The sequence below is a fragment of the Trachypithecus francoisi genome, unplaced genomic scaffold, assembly GCF_009764315.1.
Source record: "Trachypithecus francoisi isolate TF-2019V2 unplaced genomic scaffold, Tfra_2.0 Lachesis_group21, whole genome shotgun sequence".
NCBI lineage: Eukaryota > Metazoa > Chordata > Mammalia > Primates > Cercopithecidae > Trachypithecus > Trachypithecus francoisi.
This window is the reverse complement of record NW_022681467.1, coordinates 48,298,665-48,319,480: the sequence shown is the minus strand read 5'-3', so window position 1 is coordinate 48,319,480 and position 20,816 is coordinate 48,298,665. Positions and strand designations below refer to the sequence as shown.

General features: G+C 41.0%; 1 long non-coding RNA gene across 1 annotated transcript in view; it reads right to left on the bottom strand.

Annotated features, from left to right (window-relative positions):
* The window catches only part of LOC117068298, a 31,761-nt gene extending 28,944 nt beyond the window's left edge, over window positions 1–2,817 (bottom strand). The window contains exons 1-2 of the long non-coding RNA XR_004431059.1: window positions 2,498–2,817; window positions 1,931–2,067 (exon numbers count right to left, since the gene is read on the bottom strand). This is a non-coding gene — a long non-coding RNA (uncharacterized LOC117068298). The remainder of the gene's footprint in view (window positions 1–1,930; window positions 2,068–2,497) is intronic.
* Between the last annotated feature and the right edge of the window lie 17,999 nt (window positions 2,818–20,816).

Genomic DNA, 20,816 nt, shown 5'->3' with positions numbered 1-20,816 from the left:
GTTGCCAGACTTCTTGGATTCATCCCTGTTCTGCTTCTCACTCCCTCTGCACATTTAGGCAAATTACTCTAACCTTCTCCTCCACCCTTTTTCTTGAGACAAGATGGAGTACAGTGATGTGATCACAGCTCATTGCAGGCTCGACTTCCCAAGCTCCAGTGATTCTCCCACCTCAGCCTCACAAGTAGCTGAGACTACAGGTGTGCGCCATCACACTCAGCTAATTTATTTTATTTTATTGCTATTATTATTAGAGAGAGGGGTCTCACTAGGTTTCCCAGGCTGGCCTCAAACTCCTGGGCTTAAGTGATCCTCCCACCTTAGCCCCACAAAGCGCTGGGATTAGAGGCGTGAGCCATCACACCTATCCTCTAACTTTTTTCTGAGCCTCAGTTTCCTAATCTGTAAAAGTCGACTTATAAGACTAGATAGCTCATAGGGTTATTGTGAAGATCAAAGGAAAAACTTTCAGTAAAGAACCTGTTCAGCATTGTATGTGGATAGCAGACTCAGCACAGGTAGTCAACACTCAATAAACATCATCTGCATCTTCATCCTCATTATTACGAGGGGCAACCTCCGAAAGAACACAGGAAAGGCAGGAAAGGCATGTAAAATGGGGCCATAGAGCAGATTCTGAGTGACAGTCCTAAGGACTCAAATGAGGAAGATGCTCAGTCTTATAAAGAGAAAAAAGAATAAAAATCATGAAACTACCACAGTATCATGTGCCAAAAAATTCTGAGATAGCAGTGATTTGGAGAAATATACTGGTGAGAATATGAAGTTCTGTAAACTTTCTGGAAAGTAATCATCTGTGTTCATTTAAATTAAAATTATACATACCCTTTGACCCAGAAATCATACCTTTGGAAATATATCCCAAAGCAACAGTGTACAAGAATATGTTTAAAAATGATGTGTGTATGTGTGTTTATGTATATAGGCATAGTCACATACATGCGTATACATGCATGCATTTGTGTCTGGTTATAATACCATAGAAAAATGACTACAAGGTTATGCACTAAGCTGTTAAAATTAGTTACTTTAAGAGAGATGGAGATGGAGAGGAATAGACCAAAAAAATTCCTTATGCACTAAATTGCTACCCTTGCTATAAATCACTGGTATTTATTTATTTTTAAATAAAGAAACTAGAGAACTTGGAACTTCACTGTTTATCTTAGATAAAGCCACATGTAAAGCACATCCTTCCTTCTCCTGAAGAGGAGTTTCTGGTCTTTAAAAGATGAAGTTCCAAATGGCGGATCCTCGTACTTTTGACCACTAAGGATGGATGGTGCAAGTGTAGGAGAAAAGGAGATGGGAGAGAGAGGAAAATCAGGCAAAAAGTCAAAATCTTGGAATTTTGCATTTCACAGTCATGTAAAATAAACCAAACAGGCAAAAAGCAATTATTAGAACTTTTCTTACTTAAAGTGTCTCCTATTATACTTCCCAAATTATAAACATATTTGTGATTGGCCAAGTACATATATTCTAGTATGTAAAAAAAGAAAATACACCATTTAGATAGACTCAGGATATTTTTTAAGTACCTACCAACTGTCAATCACCCTCCAGTTGCTTTCAAATATCAATTTCATCTCCAGAACATTCCAGTGGTTGAGTCAGCAAGCACTCCCAATCATTGGCACTTTAGTTTGAAATACCATCATGAGCCACTCCAGTTTCTGAGGGAGATTGTTCTGGAGTACAGGGGATTTGGCCTAAAGGAGATGTTTTATTTGGGATTGTTTTGGCAGCAGGTGTCAACATCTAATTTAATCTGATTTTAGCAAAAAAAAAGGGCCTTTATTGTCTTACCTATTGTGGAATTTTTTGCAATAAGCCTACCTCCCAGGGCCAGATCTGGCCATTCCAAGATTTCATCAGGATTCTTTCTCTAATTTTCATCTCTGCTTACCTCAATGCGGGCTTTATTATCTGGGTGACTCTCCCTTCACAGTAACAGCATCCAACATGCATTCTATGCACTTTGTAGCCCTAGTGAAAAGATGTCTTCTTGTTCCCCATAAAGTCCATTCAATTACCTTGTCACATCTGGGAGCTGGCCTGCTGATTCAAAGTCTGTGTTTGGAATCCCCTGATGAATCCTATACTCTTTAGAGTTCGAGAACCTTGGGATCTGAGCTCTGTTTAAAAAAAAAAAAAAAAAAAGGATACCCCTGCTATACCTGCCCACAAACCTACAGACTTGAGAAGGACAAAAAGGTGGGGCTTATGAACATGGGCTCTGACAACAAACCAGGGCCATCTCCCTCCTTCCCTACCTGCCACCCCTTAGCTTGTGATGTGTGGAAGTGATTTAACTTTCCTGCGTTTCATTTTCTCATCAGGAAAATGCAGCTTATTGCCAACTACATGAACTTCTGGCCAGCATTAGTGTTTTCTTCAAGAGTTCCATAAAGGAGCAGCCAAGAGGGTGGGGAATGGAACCCCATGTTTAGGAGGAGTTTGCTCTCCTGCTTACCAATGAGGTGAATTTGCTCTGAAATTGTTTCCTCGCCTGGGAAGAAGTAAAGTTAATGATAGCACCTGCCTTCTACAATTTTCTGTAGGATTAACATCACAGGTGTTCTGCACTGTGCCGGCAGATAGCAAGCACTCAACATATGGCAGGTGCTGGGGCTCTCACTCGGATACAAGTCTCATGAGCTCAAGGCTTCGTGTCTTGTCTTAGCTGAGCTGTAACTTAGAACAGTGCCTGGCATATAATGGATGTCCAACAGATACTTGTCAGAGAAACTGTTGAATGCTTGTCATCAGTTCAGTATCACCTCAACTCAGCCTTCTCTTCTACAACTTCTCCTACTTCCCAAATTTTCTGATTCAGATGTTATATTCAGTGCATAGTTATCAAGCACCTATTTTGTTGCAGGCACTCATCTACACTCTGGGAACGGAGCTGTGACTAAGACATGCAAAGCAGTTACTCTTGGGAGTTCATATTCTTCTAGAGAGAGGGAGGGGGGTTGTATATTCGGTGAGAATAAGGTCTAAGAAAGAAAGAAAGTGCAGTGATGACAAGGAGTTGAGGGGTGGGAAGTCAAAAATATGTGATCTGGGAAGCTTCGGACAAGATGGCTTTTGAGCTCACTCCCAATGCAAGGAGCCAGCCATGAAAAGGGCTAGTAGGAGGGAATTCGAGGTGGAAGTCCTGAGGTGGCATTATGGATTGAATTGTGTCCCCAAAGAGATATGCTGAAGTGATAACTAGTACCTGTAAATATGGCCTTATTTGGAAAGAGAGCCTTAGCACATATAGTGAAGTTGAGTTTTACTCAATTCAGGTGGGCCCTAATCTAATGACTAATGTCTTCATAAGAAGATGAGGAGATGTAGAAACACACAGGGAGGCAGAGATGGGGACAAAGCACCCACAAGCCAAGGAATGCCAGGAATTGCCAACAACGTCAGGAACTCAGAGAAGGAAATGGAATACTCCCCTAGAGCCTTTGGAGGGGATACGGCCATGCAGACACCTTGATTCAGACTCCAAACCTCCAGAACTATGGGAGAATAGATTTCTGCTTTTTTTCACCACCTGGTTTGTGGGGCTTTTTTATGGCAATTCCCAGAAACTAATTCAAGTGGAAATAAGCTTGACATGTTCAAGGGACAGAAAGGAAGATTGTTGACAGTGGACTGCAGGGGAGAAAGTCAAGAAATAAGGGCTGAGAGTCAGGAAGAGGTGAACTCAGCAGAACCTGGTGGGCCATGGTGTAAACACCACCTGCTGCTCAGCCTGCAAGGGAAGCCAGGGGAGGAGCTCACTGGGGGAAGGACATGATTTACATTTTTCAGAATCACTTGGGCACCTATACGATGGGGGCACATAGCAAAACAGAGGGACCGGTTAGCCTGGAGACAGTCATTGCTAAAGTGGCTTTTATTACCCTGTCAGTAGCATCCTTTAGATACTGAAAGGAAGGACCATCGACTGAGTTAAGTGAGTCTGGAAGCACCTTTCAACCCAGGAGTTGCTCAAGGAAGAAGGGTGGATGCTCATTTTGTGTGTGTGCCTCCAGATCTTTCACCTCAAACCACAATCTGCCATCTTTCTTCCATTCTAAATTCACTAATGTTCCAGAAGTGAAGCACATCTTTTCTGCGGAAGTGGATAGGTGCATACATCTGCACGTAGGCATTTGCACATGGCTGTAAATTCACGGCTCATACTGAAGGAAGAAGCAAGTACCATACATACATTCCCGCTGTGTATGGTCAGCCTGTGTTTTCTCTTTCTTTTCCTAAGCATGAAAATGCTGCATTTTGTATTTTTCCCTCACTGTGATCATTCTGTTTTTGTGACTGTGTATCAGTTACCCTGGCAACGTGGTAGACTTGAATTTGATTGGCCAGGTTGTCAGGTTCATTGTGAGAGCCAGGGGCCCATTTTTGAGCGCTAGACCTGTGCATGTTTACCGCAGCTACACAGACAAGCTTGGTCAGGAAAACCTGATTGAGGAGAACGTCTGCATCCCCTCTGTCTGCCAGAGGGACCCTTCCAGCACCTGCTGTGTGAATGTCCCTTGCATTGCTTTTGAAAAGATGCAAGAGCTCATCTCTATCTTTGAAATGTCTGTCAGAAAATGTGCTTAGCATTGGTATGTTCAGACCACGGTGCAGAATATATTTATTTATAATGAGAAATTAATTCTCAAAGAAGCTTAGGGAGAATGGTCTAATTGCTGGACCATGGGATTAGAACCTGTGACACAGATTTAATTCAGACTTGCTGTGCATTATTGAGTAAGTCACAAACTCAACCAAATGCTTCGTTTTCTGTAAATAAATTCCATTCATAAAGAAAGAGCTTCATCTTAAGAATGAAGTTCTAAGAGCACTGAAGTTTTAAACTGGGATAATGTTGTAGTCTCGTTCTTCCAACACTATTGAATCATTTATTTAATCAATTTACCAGATACCTGGTTTACTGATTAAAGTCAGCTTCTATTCATTTACCAATTATCTAGGAAAAAAACAAACTCCCACCTATGGCTGAAAATCTTTATTAGCCAATGAATAAATAAATCCAAAAAAAGTAAAGTTAGATACAGACCAATGCCTTAAAAAGTAATAACTGTGTTTTTCTTATTTGCTCAAATTCCTAAGTAGCCGTACCTGGCTCACTTCTTGCAATCCTTTTGTTTTCAAAGAAAGCATATCATCGATGGCTGGATCTATCACACTCTCTGTATTTGAACATATTATATCTAACTGTGCTATATAACCAGAATGGTCTTAATATAGATGTAAAAGTCATTGGCAAGCAGTCATTTTTCACCTGGGTTAAGTGTTACAGTATGTTCAGCTCCAGTAAAGCTAACATTTAGGATGTCCAATTCAAAGAAGAAGAAGAAAAAAAGTCTGAAGGGAAAAGAGACAAGCAGCACATTCCAAATATCCTTCCAAAAAAGATGATTGCACAGTAATAATTAATTCCTCTGCTAAAGTTACTAGGGAAAAACGTGAACCATCTAAAACTCAGACCTCCCGCAACCTCCCCATTCAGGAAAAAAAAAAGCCTTGTTACTTGTGCACAGGGCGACAAGAGAATCAGAGAATAATAGGAAACTAACTCCTTCAGGGTTGAGCTGATAAACCAAATTAATATTAGCTTTTGAACATCACATGCTTTCTGAAAGACCTGGTGTGGTTGGATTTTGTTAGTGAAACTTGTTTGCAAGACTATCAGTAGTGCAGTCAGATTAAGCGTTGTTTCTAAATCTGCTAATTTGCTTGCACATGGCACAATGACACAGCCTTAGATTTGTGTAAGGAGTGTTAACTTGTTAAGCATAAATATTTTAAATATACCACAATTTTTATAACTTTTTTTTTAGTCTGCCTTTATTGTCTAACACTTTGGGAATCCTCCAAAATGGAAGTGGCAGCACTCTTGACCCTTGAGAGGCCTGCTTGCTCTCAGATTTGTGTGCAAGGAAGGTTCTTCCAGAAATAACCCTCTTTTTTTTTCTTTTGAGATGGAGTTGCGCTCTGTCGCCCTGGCTGGAGTGCAGTGGCGCAATCTCAGCTCACTGCAAGCTCCACCTCCCGGGTCCACGCCATTCTCCTGCTTTAGCCTCCCAAGTAGTTGGGACTACACGTGCCCGCCACCACGCCCGTCTAATTTTTTGTATTTTTAGTTTCACCGTGTTAGACAGGATGGTCTCGATCTCTCGACCTCGTGATCCGCCCGCCTTGGCCTCCCAAAGTGCGGGGATTACAGGCATGAGTCCCGGCACCCGGCCCTGGAAATAACCCTCTCTTGACCAGGAGGCACTTGGTCAGAGGCTTCTGCGGTGAGCCCTGGCTTGAGGCTGCTGGTTCCTGCTGGTCTTGTGCCCTACCTGCTTGGAAGCCACCCTCTCCGGCCTCTCCCTTCCTAGAACTCCGAGCCACAGACAAGTGCCCAGAACATTACCCTGCGATTTTCTTTTTTTTTTTTTTTTGAGACAGAGTCTTGCTCTGTCACCCAGGCTGGAGTGCAGTGGCGCGATCTCGGCTCACTGCAAGCTCCGCCTCCCGGTTTACGCCATTCTCCTGCCTCAGCCTCCCGAGTAGCTGGGACTACAGGCGCCCGCCATCTCGCCCGGCTAGTTTTTTGTATTTTTTAGTAGAGACGGGGTTTCACCGTGTAGACCAGGATGGTCTCGATCTCCTGACCTCGTGATCCACCCGTCTCGGCCTCCCAAAGTGCTGGGATTACAGGCTTGAGCCACCGCGCCCGGCCGACCCTGCGATTTTCAAAGAACATGGAGAAGAATAAGAAAATGAAAAAACGGCCGGGCGCGGTGGCTCAAGCCTGTAATCCCAGCACTTTGGGAGGCCGAGACGGGTGGATCACGAGGTCAGCAGATCGAGACCATCCTGGCTAACATGGTGAAACCCCGTCTCTACTAAAAAATACAAAAAACTAGCCGGGCGAGATGGCGGGCGCCTGTAGTCCCAGCTACTTGGGAGGCTGAGGCAGGAGAATGGCGTGAACCCGGGAGGCGGAGCTTGCAGTGAGCTGAGATCCGGCCACTGCACTCCAGCCTGGGCAACAGAGCGAGACTCCGCCTCAAAAAAAAAAAAAAAAAAAAAAAAAAAAGAAAATGAAAAAACGCAAATAAAAGTCTGTGGAGATGGAATTAACAGGAAAAAATAATACGAAGGCCAAGGAGGGGAGAGAGGGTGAGAAACAACAAAAACTCATTTAGAGCCAACAGAGATCATCTGAGGGAAAGCAAAGAATGGAACCCAAATGAAAGATTCTGTGAAGTCTAGGGAGAAGACTTGGGGATGTGCACAGAGATAAAAGGATGCAGTGATTAATAAAACAGAGGGGAAAATGAAAATGCAACACAAAGCCCTCCGGTTCTACATACAAGCCAAGGTACATATGCCAGTAAAAGCAGGGAAATGGGGAACAAAGGATGTCATAGCAACCTCAACGAGCCCTGTTGTGCTCCCGATTGCAGCACTCATGGACATCCATCAGGAAGCCTCCAATACCCAAACCAGGTACCCACGAGGGGAGGGCTGTGGCCCCCAGCCAGGGGGATCTGAGCCCCTGCAAAGCACTCTTGTCTCACTTTCTTCCTTCCTCCCTCCCAAAAATCCAAACCAGTTCTGCGCCAAGCCTCTTTCTTCTTTTTCCCACAGCTGTTTTCCTGAAATGCAGGAAAACAAACCTGGACCAAGCATCCTGATGCTTTCACACCCCCCAAATTATGCTTCCCAAGTTGTTTCAACCCTGAGTAATGTGGGAGCATTCCCTTGTGCTCTCGAAAAACTCCCTGCTCCTTTAAAACAAAGACAATGATAATAACAAAAGAAAAACGAATAAATGTGTTTTGCTTGCTGTTGCAAAATCAGGCATCCCACCGTTCGAATTCATTTAGGGATGTGGACATCCAATGGGATATATAGCTCATTTACCTGTGCCTAATTCAAAGAGAAATGCTCATTTCCTTCCACCTCTATCTTCTACTTAAATTATAGGTCTCTTCTTTATTAATAGACCATCACTTCTTTCTACTATCTTGTGGTATGAGTGGGGGAAATACTGGGACATTTGGAACGAAACAGGAAAGATGAATGTTTCACCATCAAGACTTGGAACGCAGTGGAAAATAAAAGAGAACTTTTACAGGAACCTAATGGAGATATTGACATGTGTGTCTGGAAATCTAAACTTAGTAAAGTGTAAGGCAAGAACAGGCTTTCTCACTTTATTTCTGTATCTGGAAAGTTTCAGCGGCTGGTACCATATGAATATTTATTAATGCATTGTGAATCAGAACCTGTGATTATTACTCAAACTATCTTTTTACCTTGCAAGCTTCAACTCAGAAGAATAAAAACACATCTGCTTTTGCTCTTCCCATATTTTATTCAATGTTTTAACAGCTTTGCTGTAAATATCTCATCCATTACGATTTAGTTGTGACTATATCGGCTTCACGTCTCCTGCTTTATTACTGTCATCACAGTGAAACAACACAGTTAATTCTGTTAACTAACAAGTTCATTGTTCGAGCTAGTCAGCCATCTCTCGTTTGTTGGGTCCACATGTTAAAAGAGAATTGGTTATAAATCAAAGAAGGGCCTGAGTGGGGCGTGTTCCCTTTGTTCAGATGAGTGGGTCTTTATTTGAGATTGTCATTTAATATGCCGTCATGGAAGAAATGACTAAATCTGAAGATAGGGCCAAATTCAATTGTATTAGATGAAGAGGCTGCACAACCCTCCAGGAATTCAGCTCTAAAATATGCAAGCGTACATAGAGCTTCAGATTCTCTGCATGAAACCTGTACTTCTTTTATAGCTCCCATTCAATTTAGACCTTGTAAACCTACCTTCTTCTAGATCTTTCCAGAGGAAACCTGGTAATATTTTTCCCTCTCAATGTGAAAACTGACTCAGTCAGTGTGGTCTGATGGTTAAGAATGTGGACTTTCAAATTCAGCATCCTGGTTTGCTTTCCACTCTGCCATTTAGGAGTTGTATGGACTTGAATGATTCAGTTAGCATCCTGATCTGTAAAATGGGAGAGCAACAACACCTACCATGTTAGGTAGTTGTGACAATTAAATGAGAAAATGTCTATAAACTTCTGTATCAGTCAGGACTCAGTATAGGAAATCAGAATCATTCCAGATATTTCAACAATATAATGAGTTATTCAGGTATTAGGTGTGTACCAGTTACCTATTACCATGATAGTGTTGGGAAACACATGCCTGAACACATGCACACACATACAGTGGCTGACAACGAGCATGTATTTAAATCACAGATCTGCAGGTCAGAGATTTGGGCTGGGCTGGGCTGGGCTGGGCAGTTCTTCTGGCAATGCTAGGTTCACTCTATGCCTCACTGGCTGTTGGCTGGTACACCGAGCAAATGGCTAACTCTCCATCAGGATAACCTGGGTTTTTTTTTTTTTTTTTTTTTTGGCAGAGACAGAGGAGCAAAAGGACCTCTCCTTGTGTGATGTTGGCTAACATCCCACTGGCCAAAACAGGTTATATGTCAGGTCCACAGGCAAAGGTTGATATAGATAGAATGCCCACTTTTATGAAATAAACAAATGAAAAAAAGAATGAGTTCTGAGGGCATTTGAAATGGGTACCATAGATCTTGGTCTGTATCAGAAAGAGAAGGGATGGGAAGGAAAGGGAAGGGAAGGGAAAGGAAGAAAGGAGGAAACCTCATTTTAAGAAGGTCATTTGAGTCTACTAATTTCAAAACACAAATGAGCTGAATTTATTAGGAACAAATTCTGGTTCATTAGAACTAATTTTTCTAAGACACATTCCTTAAGGAAAACATACCTTAGTTGTGATTCTAAATCTGTCTCCTGAGAAATCTTGGATGCCTGCTGATCATTTTGAATTCCTTGCTACCCTCAACTTTCTGGCTGCATGTAAGAAATCATATAAATGAATTGAATAAAATTCACAAGTGTTATATGCCAGCAAATGATGAACTCACAGGAAATATGACTCAAATCCACTTTTTTCATTTTGTTTTTTTCTCATAATAAATAGAAATGAACAAATGTGGCTTTAATGACATCTTGGAGTGAGAGCTTTTATTGATATATTATCAGTTGGAAATGTGTAACACTTTGGTAAATAAACTCCATTCTGCATATTTATAACCAGATTGAAAAAGGTGTATTTGTTATTTCCTGTGACATTTTCTAATGATAGTGAAGTTTTATATATGAAGATATACACGTACCATCACAAAAATGAACAATATTTCAGCTTACAAAACGTTTCTTTGATTGAAGATGTTTTTGTACTTACTTAGTTTCCAATTACTTTTTTAACCTGTGCTCACACACTTAAAAATACCTTCTCCTCCTTCCTGTAAAGCTGTAAACAGATGCTCCAAATTGTGTCAGTTGAGACAAAATTTGGAGCATCTGTTTTAGGGTGACAAGTCCTTCTTTGGGCAGTTGAAGTTTTGATCATTAGCTAATTACAGTTTGTATCAGGTCAAAGTCTGGGTTACAAGAAAAGTGGAAACTGGCTTAAGAAAAAAAGGGAATCCAGTGATTCACATCCGCTGGCTTCAGACACAGTGTGATGAAGGTATTTAAATGATGCCCTAGAACCTGGTATCTCCCTGTCTCTCAGCTATGCTTTCTGATTTGTGTTAGCGTTCTTTTAAGACAGGTTACCTCCACAAAGTCACAAGACGACAACAGCTGTAGAACAACTTCTTTGTTTCATAGATAGAAGAAAATAGTCTCTCTCTTTCTTTCCCCCCACCCGCCCTCCACCTCCTCTCTTGCTTTCTTTTTTTCCTTCCCTCCCCTCTCCCCCTACCAGTTGAAAAGTCAAGGATATCAGCCTACCTACCGTTGGCTCAATTGCTCACATGCACATACCTGGACAAACTTTTGCAACCAGGACTGTATCAGTTATCTATTGCTATATAACCAATTACACCCCCCCCCCTTCTTCTGCCAAACTTAGCAGCTTAAAATAACATGCACTTATTACCTCACAGTTTCTATGGGCCAGAGATCCAAATACGGCTTCACTAGGTCCTCCAGCTCAGAGTCTTTTGTAAGTTCCAATTGTGGTGTCAACCAGCACTCCAGTCATTTCAAGGTTCAACAGGATCCTCTCCCAAACCCACTCAGTGGTTACTGGCAGGATTCAATTCATTGTGGACTGTTGGACTGAGAGCCTCAGGTCCTCCCTGGCTGTTCAGCAGAGACCATGCTCAGCTTTTTGCCATGTGGCCTCTCTGTAGGGAAGTTCACAACAAGGCAGTTGGCTTCATCAGAGCAAGCAAACGAGAGAGATGGAAGTCACAGTCTCTGATAACCTAATCCTGGAAGGGATATCCCATCATTTCTGTCATATTTTTGTCATTATTAGTGTATTAGTCCATTTTCATGCTGCTGATAAAGACATACCCGAGACCGAGCAATTTACAAAGAAAGAGGTTTAACTGGACTTACAGTTCCACGTGGCTGGGGAAGCCTCACGATCAAGGCAGAAGGCAAGGAAGAGCAAGCCACGTCTTCCATGGATGGCAGCAGGCAAAGAGAGAGAGCTTGGGCAGGGGAATTTCTCTTTTTAAAATCATCAGATCTCAGGAGACTTATTCACTATCATGAGAATAACATGGGAAAGACTTGCCCCATGATTCAGTTACCTCCCACTGGGTCCCTCCCACAACATGTGGGAATTCAAGATGAGAATTGGGTGGGGACACAGCCAAACCATATCAATTAGCAAGTCCATCCACACTCAAAAAGCAGGGATTACACAACAGCGTGAATACCAGGAGGTGGGGACCCCATGGGAGCCATTTCCAAAGCTGCTTACTACCAATGGATAATGACATATGCTGGTTGGTTTAACTGAATCTCAGCCCGCCACTAGAGCTGGGGGAAAATCAACCACAACATTTTCTAAACTACGAGTGAAGGTGACCATCACAAATGGGAATCTGCATATGGCTAGAAAGTTTGCATGTGGTTTGAATATGGCTGAGTGGACAACATTTATGATCATTACTCACAATAGTCCGATGATACAGTATCATCGTAAGTGTGGAGAATAATACATTAAGTCACATTCCTGATTTTGACACTGTTTCATCTGTTTCATGAGTCACCAAGACAACATATTCAGAGGCAGTGAGTTAAAACTACAGAAATGATGGTCGCATGATAAAATTGACCTTAACATACTTGAATCTAGATTTAAACAGCACAGACTCATGTCCCACTGACTCTATATTTTCTGCATAGAGTGTCCGATGTCGAGATTTCTCAACATTTGAGACCGAAAACGTGTACTATTTTTCAGAACTTGAAAATAATAAGTGTTTATTTTCATTTGTGGTGAGGAGAAAGGAAAAAGAGTATTTCAACCAACAGACTGCAGTCATTTTTCTATTCTAGGGGTAATTGACTAATCCATATCCATGTTGATAGCTCTTTGCTTAGGAAACCTTGATGGCTTATTTGGATGAGAAAGGTGAGTTCAGAGACTGATGCTGCAAAGATAGTTGAATGGGTGTGTATAAGAAAGAAGGAGCTGGGGGCCATGGCTCATTTCTGTAATCTCAGCATTTTGGGAGGCTGAGACAGGAGGATTGCTCGAGCCCAGGAATTCAAGAGCAGCCTGGGCAACATAAGGAGACCCCCATCTCTACAAAAATAAATTAGCCAGGTGTAGTGTTGTGCACCTGTAGTCCCAGCTACCAAGGAAGCTGAGTCAGGAGGAGCCCTTGAGCCTAGGAGGTTGAGGCTGCAATGAGCAGTGATCCCACCACTGCACTGCAGCCTGGGAGACAGAGTGAGACACTGTCTCAAAAAACAAAGAAAAGAAAAGAGAAGCAAAGAAAAAAAGAAAGAGGGAAAGAAAAAGAAGAGAGAAAGAAGGAAAGAGAGAGAGAAGGGACGAGAAATAGAGGAATAAAGGGAGGGAGGGAAGGAGGAAAGGAGGGAGGGAGGGAGGAAGGAAGAAAGAAAGGAAAAGGAAGGAGAAGGAAGGAAGGGAGGGAGGAAGGAAGGAAGGAAGGAGAGGAAGGAAGGATGGAAGGAAGAAAGATGAAGGAAGGAAGGAAGAAAGAAAGATGAAGGAAGGAAGGAAAGAAGGAAGAAAGATGAAGGAAGGAAGGAAGGCAGGCAGAGAGGGAGGGAGGGAGGGAGGGGAGAGGAGAGGAGAGGAAGGAAGGAAAGGAGGGGAGAGGAAGGAAGGACGGAAGGAAGAAAGATGGAAGGAAGGAAGGAAAGAAGAAAGGAAGGAAGGAAGACAAGGGAGGAAGGAAGGAGAGGAAGCAAGGAAAGAGAGGAAGGAAGGATGGAAGGAAGAAAGAGGGAAGGAAGAAAGATGGAAGGAAGGAAGGAAGGAAGGAAGGAAGGAAGGAAGGAGGGAAGGAAAAGAAGGAAGTTTTCAGATGCTCAACATGGAGGGAGAAAAAGAACCCTTAGCTTGAAAGAGGGCCCAGAGAATATTTTTGAGCTTTAAAAGAAAAGATAATCCCAGAATACTGAAGTTAGGGACCCCTGACATTGGAGTTAAATGGCAGTGACCGATTCTGTCTGTCACCTGTTTAATAACCATTCTCTTTTATCTCATATATAATAAACAACGACTTTATTTTCAGAGTATAAAAACATTCCGTGAAATATTCCCTTTCAAAAGTTCCCTTTTGGAGATACATAACCATGTGAGACAACACGGCCATGAAATAAACTGATTCTGCCAGTGGCTCCTAGGAACACATTTGCTTTCCTGATAAAAGAGCACAGATGCAGTTGCAGAAGTACCTGTGCCTTTTTTTTTTTTTTTTTAATTTCTTAAATGCAGATGTAAGAACTGGTACTGAAGCAGTCATCTTGTGACCATAAGGAAAAAGCCAAGAGTATCAGAACCAGTGGCCTAGCCATTGCACAGTCATCTAAACACACCTCTAGACTTGTTATTATATATAAAAAAAAAAAACCTGATCTTGTTATTTGCAATTCAACATAATCCTAATTATGTAATATTGATCAAATTGATACAAATAAGAAATAAATTACTTGGGAATAAAACTTCCAGTAGTTTGTCAAGCTTCTCCAACCTTCTGATTTCTTTATGTACTTGATTTTCCCATTGCATTTTTCCCCAATAAATATTCATCTTCAGTACTCAAGAGTCTTCGTTATGTAAGAGGGAAGTTTCTCTGAAGATAAAATCACAACAGCCCTTATCCCCCAGCAGTTTCTTTCCTCGGTTATGCCATCTATTGTCAGGGCATATCAACAAAACACAACAAATGGTCGGATGTGGCTGTCCTTGGTCATGATCTCTTTCATTCTTGAATACCTACTCATCACTTACAGGTCTGCCTTAGTTTACTGTGCAGAAGCCACTTGTCATGTAACATCCAAATCTGGTCATTTAGAACTTAACTTCCCTCCATCTCTTCATACTGAGATGCAGTGATGGGAGATGTCCATTTCTTCTCTCAAATGTTGTTTATACACACATTTCAGGCATAACCTTTGTGGGAAACAAAAATGAATGAGGAATCAAATTGCTCTCAACAGCATCTTGTAGACATAAACTTTCAAGAAAAACAAAAAGAAAACCTCAAAGGTCTTGTAGAAGAGATAAGTCATCCACCCAACCACCTAAAATATAAAGTGAAAAAGTAGCAACGGCCATACCAGAGGCAGAAATTAAGGCAATGGGCATTCACAAGGAGAAAAGTTGTATTTCTGCAGTATGAGAGAGAGGATCACATTTTAAATGGACCTTTAGAGAGGGAAACAATTACATGGGTGAAGTCAGGGTGGGAGGAGCTAATGAATGGAGAGAGCATTGCAGAGGCTGCAGGGAGCCATCGAAGGTGGTGGAGCAGAGCCATGGTCATCTGCATGTAAGCTTCCAGAGTAATTTTAGAAAGTAAACTATTTTATTTTTTTTGAGACAGAGTCTCGCTCTGTCGCCCAGGCTGGAGTGCAATGGCTGGATCTCAGCTCACTGCAAGCTCTGCCTCCCGGGTTTAGGCCATTCTCCTGCCTCAGCCTCCCGAGTAGCTGGGACTACAGGCGGCCGCCACCACGCCCAGCTAGTTTTTTGTATTTTTTAGTAGAGATGGGGTTTCACCGTGTTAGCCAGGATGGTCTCGACCTCCTGACCTCGTGATCCGCCCGTCTTGGCCTCCCAAAGTGCTGGGATTACAGGCTTGAGCCACCGCGCTTGGCCTAGAAAGTAAACTTTTTAAAATGTATACTTGCTACTCTCCAGTGTGAAGATCAAACAAGATGCAAAACGACGAAACACCATACCTTTTGTAGATACTAAACTTCTCACTACGTAATGGTTCAGGGAAGAACCCACCTTTTGAAAAGGTGGAATAGAATAGCTTAAACCAAAGCACTTTTTAATGCTCCACAAACTCAGGATGGTTCATAATTACAGAAGTATTTCCCACACATCTATACGCCAGTTTGTTGAGACATCTTAAATTCCTTTGAAATACATGTGGACTATAAATCAAAATATAACACAGCAAATAAACTATGGTTCTTTTGTCTTTAAAAACCATTTGCTAATCATATTTAGTGTAAATAAAACTCTACTGTTCACGGAGGATGTGATTGCTGTCTCTCTAAAGGGGTAGTAGCTACACAGGTCCGGCTTCTTGCTGACATGTGGAAACACCCGGAGTCAACAGATCTCCTGATTTTTTTTTCAAGGAAATAGGAAATTCAGATTTGTATGTAAACTGTGCTAACTACTGGCTCCATTTATATATATGTGTGTGTGTGTATATATATATATATATATATATACACATACACACACACATACACACACACACACACACACACACATAAAAATATGCCAGCCAGGCCAAATTTGCCTGCAGGTTAGATTTATTCGATCCATTGGCTGAGACTTTGGACTTAATGGCTGTACTTCTGAAGTCGACCCTATGAAAAGAATGCAAAATACCAAAGGAAAAACTGTAAAAAAGTGAAAACCTGTAACGACTCAGTTTAATTTACTTCAAAAGTTAAGTTATTATGTATCCACTCAATGGATTATTATGCAGATTAATAAAACCTATATATTAACATCAAAATATATATATAAAAGAAAACAGCAAAACTATGAAGATAGTAAAAAGATCAGTGGTTACCAGGAGTCGGGGTGAAAGAGAGATTAATTCAAAGAGCACAGAAGATTATTAGGGCAGTATGATTCTATGTGACAGGATAATGGTGGATACACGTTATGATACATTTGTTAGAAACCCATAGAATGTACATCACTAAAAGTAAACTCTAATGTAAACTATGGACTTTGGGTGATGATGTGTCAATGTAGATTCATTGACTGTAACAAATGTACCACTCTAGTGCATGATGTTGCTGGTAGGGGAGTCTGTGCTTATGTGGGGATATGAGGTATAATGGGAGCTCTCTGTACTTACCACTCCATTTTGCTGTGAAGTCAAAACTCCTCTAAAAAGTAAAGTCTATTTTTAAAAAGGAGATAAAATTCTTTAAGCAGCATGATCACAAGTATGTAAAACCAATAGATATAAAATTATACCAATCAAAATGACTATTGGAAAGATAAACATTTTTATACTCACAAGTGCCTTTGGGATGGGGTTACATGTAAATTTTTTTCTCCTGCTCTATTTTCCAAGTGTTCTTCAATGAGAAAATTAGATCACTGTCCTCACTTTGCAGAGCAGTGTGGGACCATAAAAACGATTGTGCAGGCTGCAACTGTGCAAAACCATCCGATTGCTAATAATCAGTGGTAAAAATTGCAGTTGTTCTGTGACCTTTAAAAATGTTTGTCAAAACATTAAAAAATCACTTATTCTCACTTATAAGTAGGGAAATATAAAAATAGTAAAACTAATACTTTAGTACACCACAATTTTAAAATTAGAAACATTGAAAATTGAAGATTTTTTCCTTATTAAAAACTTACCAAGAGTAGTTCGAACAGTGCTTGCCTTCTTCTCATTGTAGAACTTATGAGACAAAACAAGCATCTTCTCCACATCTTCGTGAACTGTTATGCTTAATTCAAAGTTTGAATCAGCTTCCAAACCTTGAGTGTGAAGCTTTCAATGTTGTCAGTTATCTCTGAGAATCCCTTTAATGTGAATTTTTTGCCAGCATCCTTTCCTCTGGGACATCTTCATCCTTTTTGTCACAACCACTTTCCTTACTTATTTTGATAAGCTCGCCTCCGTAAAGTTCCTCCAGCTGCACAGTAGAGCCTCCAACCACAGCAGCATCAATATTCCTACGATTAACTATTTCTTTAATAACTCCATTTAGGTTCAATGCAAGTTTCACTTCCAGCACTACCACTTTTTATTTCTTTAATGCACTTTTATCTTTGTTGCTAATCCTCTCTTAGGATTACTCACTTTTATTTTATTGTTTTGTTTTGTTTTGTTTGTTTTGTTTTTGAGACAGAGTCTCACTCTGTCGCCAGGCTGGAGTGCAGTGGCACAATCTCAGCTCACTGCAACCTCCGCCTCCCAAGTTCAAGCAATTCTCCTCCCTCAGCCTCCTGAGTAGCTGGAACTATAGGCGTGCGCCACCACGTCCAGCTAATTTTTGTATTTTTGGTAGAGACGGGGTTTCACAATGTTGGCTAGGATGGTCTCAGTCTCTTGACCTCGTGATCCGCCCACCTCGGCCTCCTAAAGTGCTGGGATTACAGGCGTGAGCCACCGCGCCCGGCCAGGATTACTCACTTTTACAAAATGTCACATGGTTTAATAATTGGGAGACAAGGAGACAACACAACTTCACGCTTTGCTGTCTGTGTATGAACTGAATACGGATGCATAGTGACCAGTCACTGACTTCGAAGAAGTGACATGATCAGTCACAGATCATGATGTGCATGTGTTATTTATGTAGTGATTTATGAACTAAAGAGCTAGCAGGGAAATTCGTGCTTCATGCAATTACAGGTAATATACTATGGTAACTAAAAATTGACCCATATTGTTGGGGAACTGGAGTTATTTAATTAAAACATGGTAACTGAAATTTGTGCCTATTGGAAGCAAGGACCTCTGGTATTTCAATATTGGAAAAATAAACTTCATCATAAAATATCCTTGTTCCTTTTATTGGTCATGGGCAGTCTCAAAGACTAAAGATAGACTTCTGAAGAAGACATGCTGCTGGCTGAGTTCAGTTGATTTATGGCCCTGGAGACCTCATGGAGCATTTCATAATGCTGTTTTGTTCTGACTCCCTGTGAATAGGTACATCTGGAGACATATATATTTATGGAAAATGCTAAATATTCTTTCTCCCCTACCTTATGTCTAAGTAGGTCATGATAGCAATATTTTGAGTAGTCATTACATTGTAGCCAATGTATTTCCAAGAACATATTGAATGTAGCTGTAGGACGCCCATGGGTGGTGACAGTGAATGCCTCCTACTTCAAAGTCCTTTAAATATGATTGTTCTCTGGGAAACCACAGCATCATGGATAAAAGCAGAAAAATGCAAAGTCAACTTAGAAATAAAATTTTAAAAGTCAACTGATGTCCTTGGTAGATGCAAAATGGATAAAATTTAATAATTTTAATTTTTTTTTTTTACCATAATAGGGAATTAGCAACATAGCAGTGGAAAGAAAAAATTTTAGTAGGAAAATCACCTATAAGAAATATCATTTTAAGTGGTGATCTTAGTGTGTTCAGGCTGCTATAACGAACTATCAGAGACTGGGTGACTGATAAACTACAAATGTTTATTTCTTACAGTTCTAGAGGCTGGAAAGTCCCAGATCAAGGTTCAGACAGATTTGGTGCCTGGTGAGGGCTTGCATTTCTTTTGTAGATGATCATCTCCTCACATGTCCTTATATGGTGAAAGGGGAAAGGAAGCTCTGGATTTTTTTTTTTTTTTTTTTTTGAGACAGGGTCTCCTCTATTGCCCCAAGCTGAAGTGCAGTGGTGCAACTTCAGCTCACGGCAACCTCCACCTCCTGGGTTCAAGCAATTCTCCCACTTCAGCCTCTAGTAGCTGGAATCACAGGCACACACCACTACACCTGGCTAATTTTTTTCTTTTTGTGTATTTTTGGTAGAAATGGGGCTTCACCATGTTGGCCAGGCTGGTCTCAAACTGCTGGGCTCAAGTGATCTGCCCACCTCAGCCTCCCAAAGTACCAGGATTACAGGCATGAGCCACCATGCCCAGCCTGGATCTCTTTTTCAAAGGCACTAGTGTCATTCAGGAAAGCTCTGCTCTCATGACCTCACCTACCAAGTCTCCACCTCCTAATCCCATCACTTGGGGCTTAGGATGTCAACATATGAACCTTGGAGAGACATAAATATTCAGTTTATAGCAACTGTGAAAATTTAGAAGATGTGCTGTCAAAGCTATCAATAAAACAAGCATGCCCATCACTGTTACTTTACGATACTGTTCTGAAGATTCCAGCCAATACATTAAAAAAAAAAGAAAAGCTAATTAGAGGTCTAAGGATTTGAAAGGAAACAAATATATCATCATTTGCAGCTGAAAAGATTATCAATAAGGAAAATAGAGTCAACAAATGACTGCAACCAAAGGGAATGTTTACCAAAGTTGATACACATGAGATGGGTGTTTAAAAAATGTCCTAGATGCTAGACATCATCAATTATAATATGTAAAGAAGCATCAATGTGATTCCTAAACCATCAAAGCTGGAGGTAACCAGATTGAAGGTATTAACACAGATAAGCAAATATGTAAATTTGTAGGGGACTAGGTGAGCCACGAATTCAGGGACAGTGAGAATCACAGAGGACAATATCAGCAACACCCAGGCAAACAGTCCTGTGACATGGATAGGTCAACACTAAAACCGTTAGTACCTGAAGCCATTCTACTTCCTAATCTTATATAAATAAATCACCTAAGGTCACCCCATTTCTTAAGATTTTTATTAAATTTGCTTTGTGCCCTTTAACAGTCCTTGCAAGTTCAAGGTTGCCAAATGATTTATCAAGTTTAATCAATGATGGTTCATAGTCTGGTCAGAATTTTTAAGCCCACTAGCAGAGAATCCCACCTTTGCAGAAAGGCAGCCTAATCCAGGGCACAAAACCTCTCCTTTCCTGAAAGTCAAGAGCAAGCTGTTCATGGATTCCCAATGTATTTCTGGTTGCAAATCTTTTTCAGATAATTTGACTGTTTGAACCATGTCCCCCTTCCCCCCCAAAAAAGAAATGCACATTGATGGAAATATTGCATTTATTTCCAGGGGGCTCAAAGACCTCCTGAATCCTATCCAAGAGACCTCAGTTAGAGAATCCTTGCTCTGAAGTATACGGCACATCTGTTTCTAGATGCATCAGGGCTCACCATAGTGGTTGAAAATAAAGACGCCCTTCCCATTTGGCTGCCTGGGATTGGATCTCAGCTTAGTCCTTAATCAGCTGTGTGACTTTAGTTACATAATTTAACTTATTTGGGCCACGGTTTTATCATTTGTGATGGGGATCATAATAGTTCCTACCTTATAGGGTAATTATGAGGAGCAAATAAGGCAAAGAAGGGAAAACTGTTGGCACGGTGCCTGCCACATGACAAATGCCAAATACATTTGAGTTATTACAGTTTTATTATTAACTATCCCTATGACTGCATTGTGTTTGAGTTCTATTTTAGCTTTTTAAGATAAATACACTTTCTAATGTATACCAAAGTTTTTCAACTTTGGCATTATTGGCATTTGAATATTTCTTTGTTGTGGGGCTGTCGTGGGTTTTGA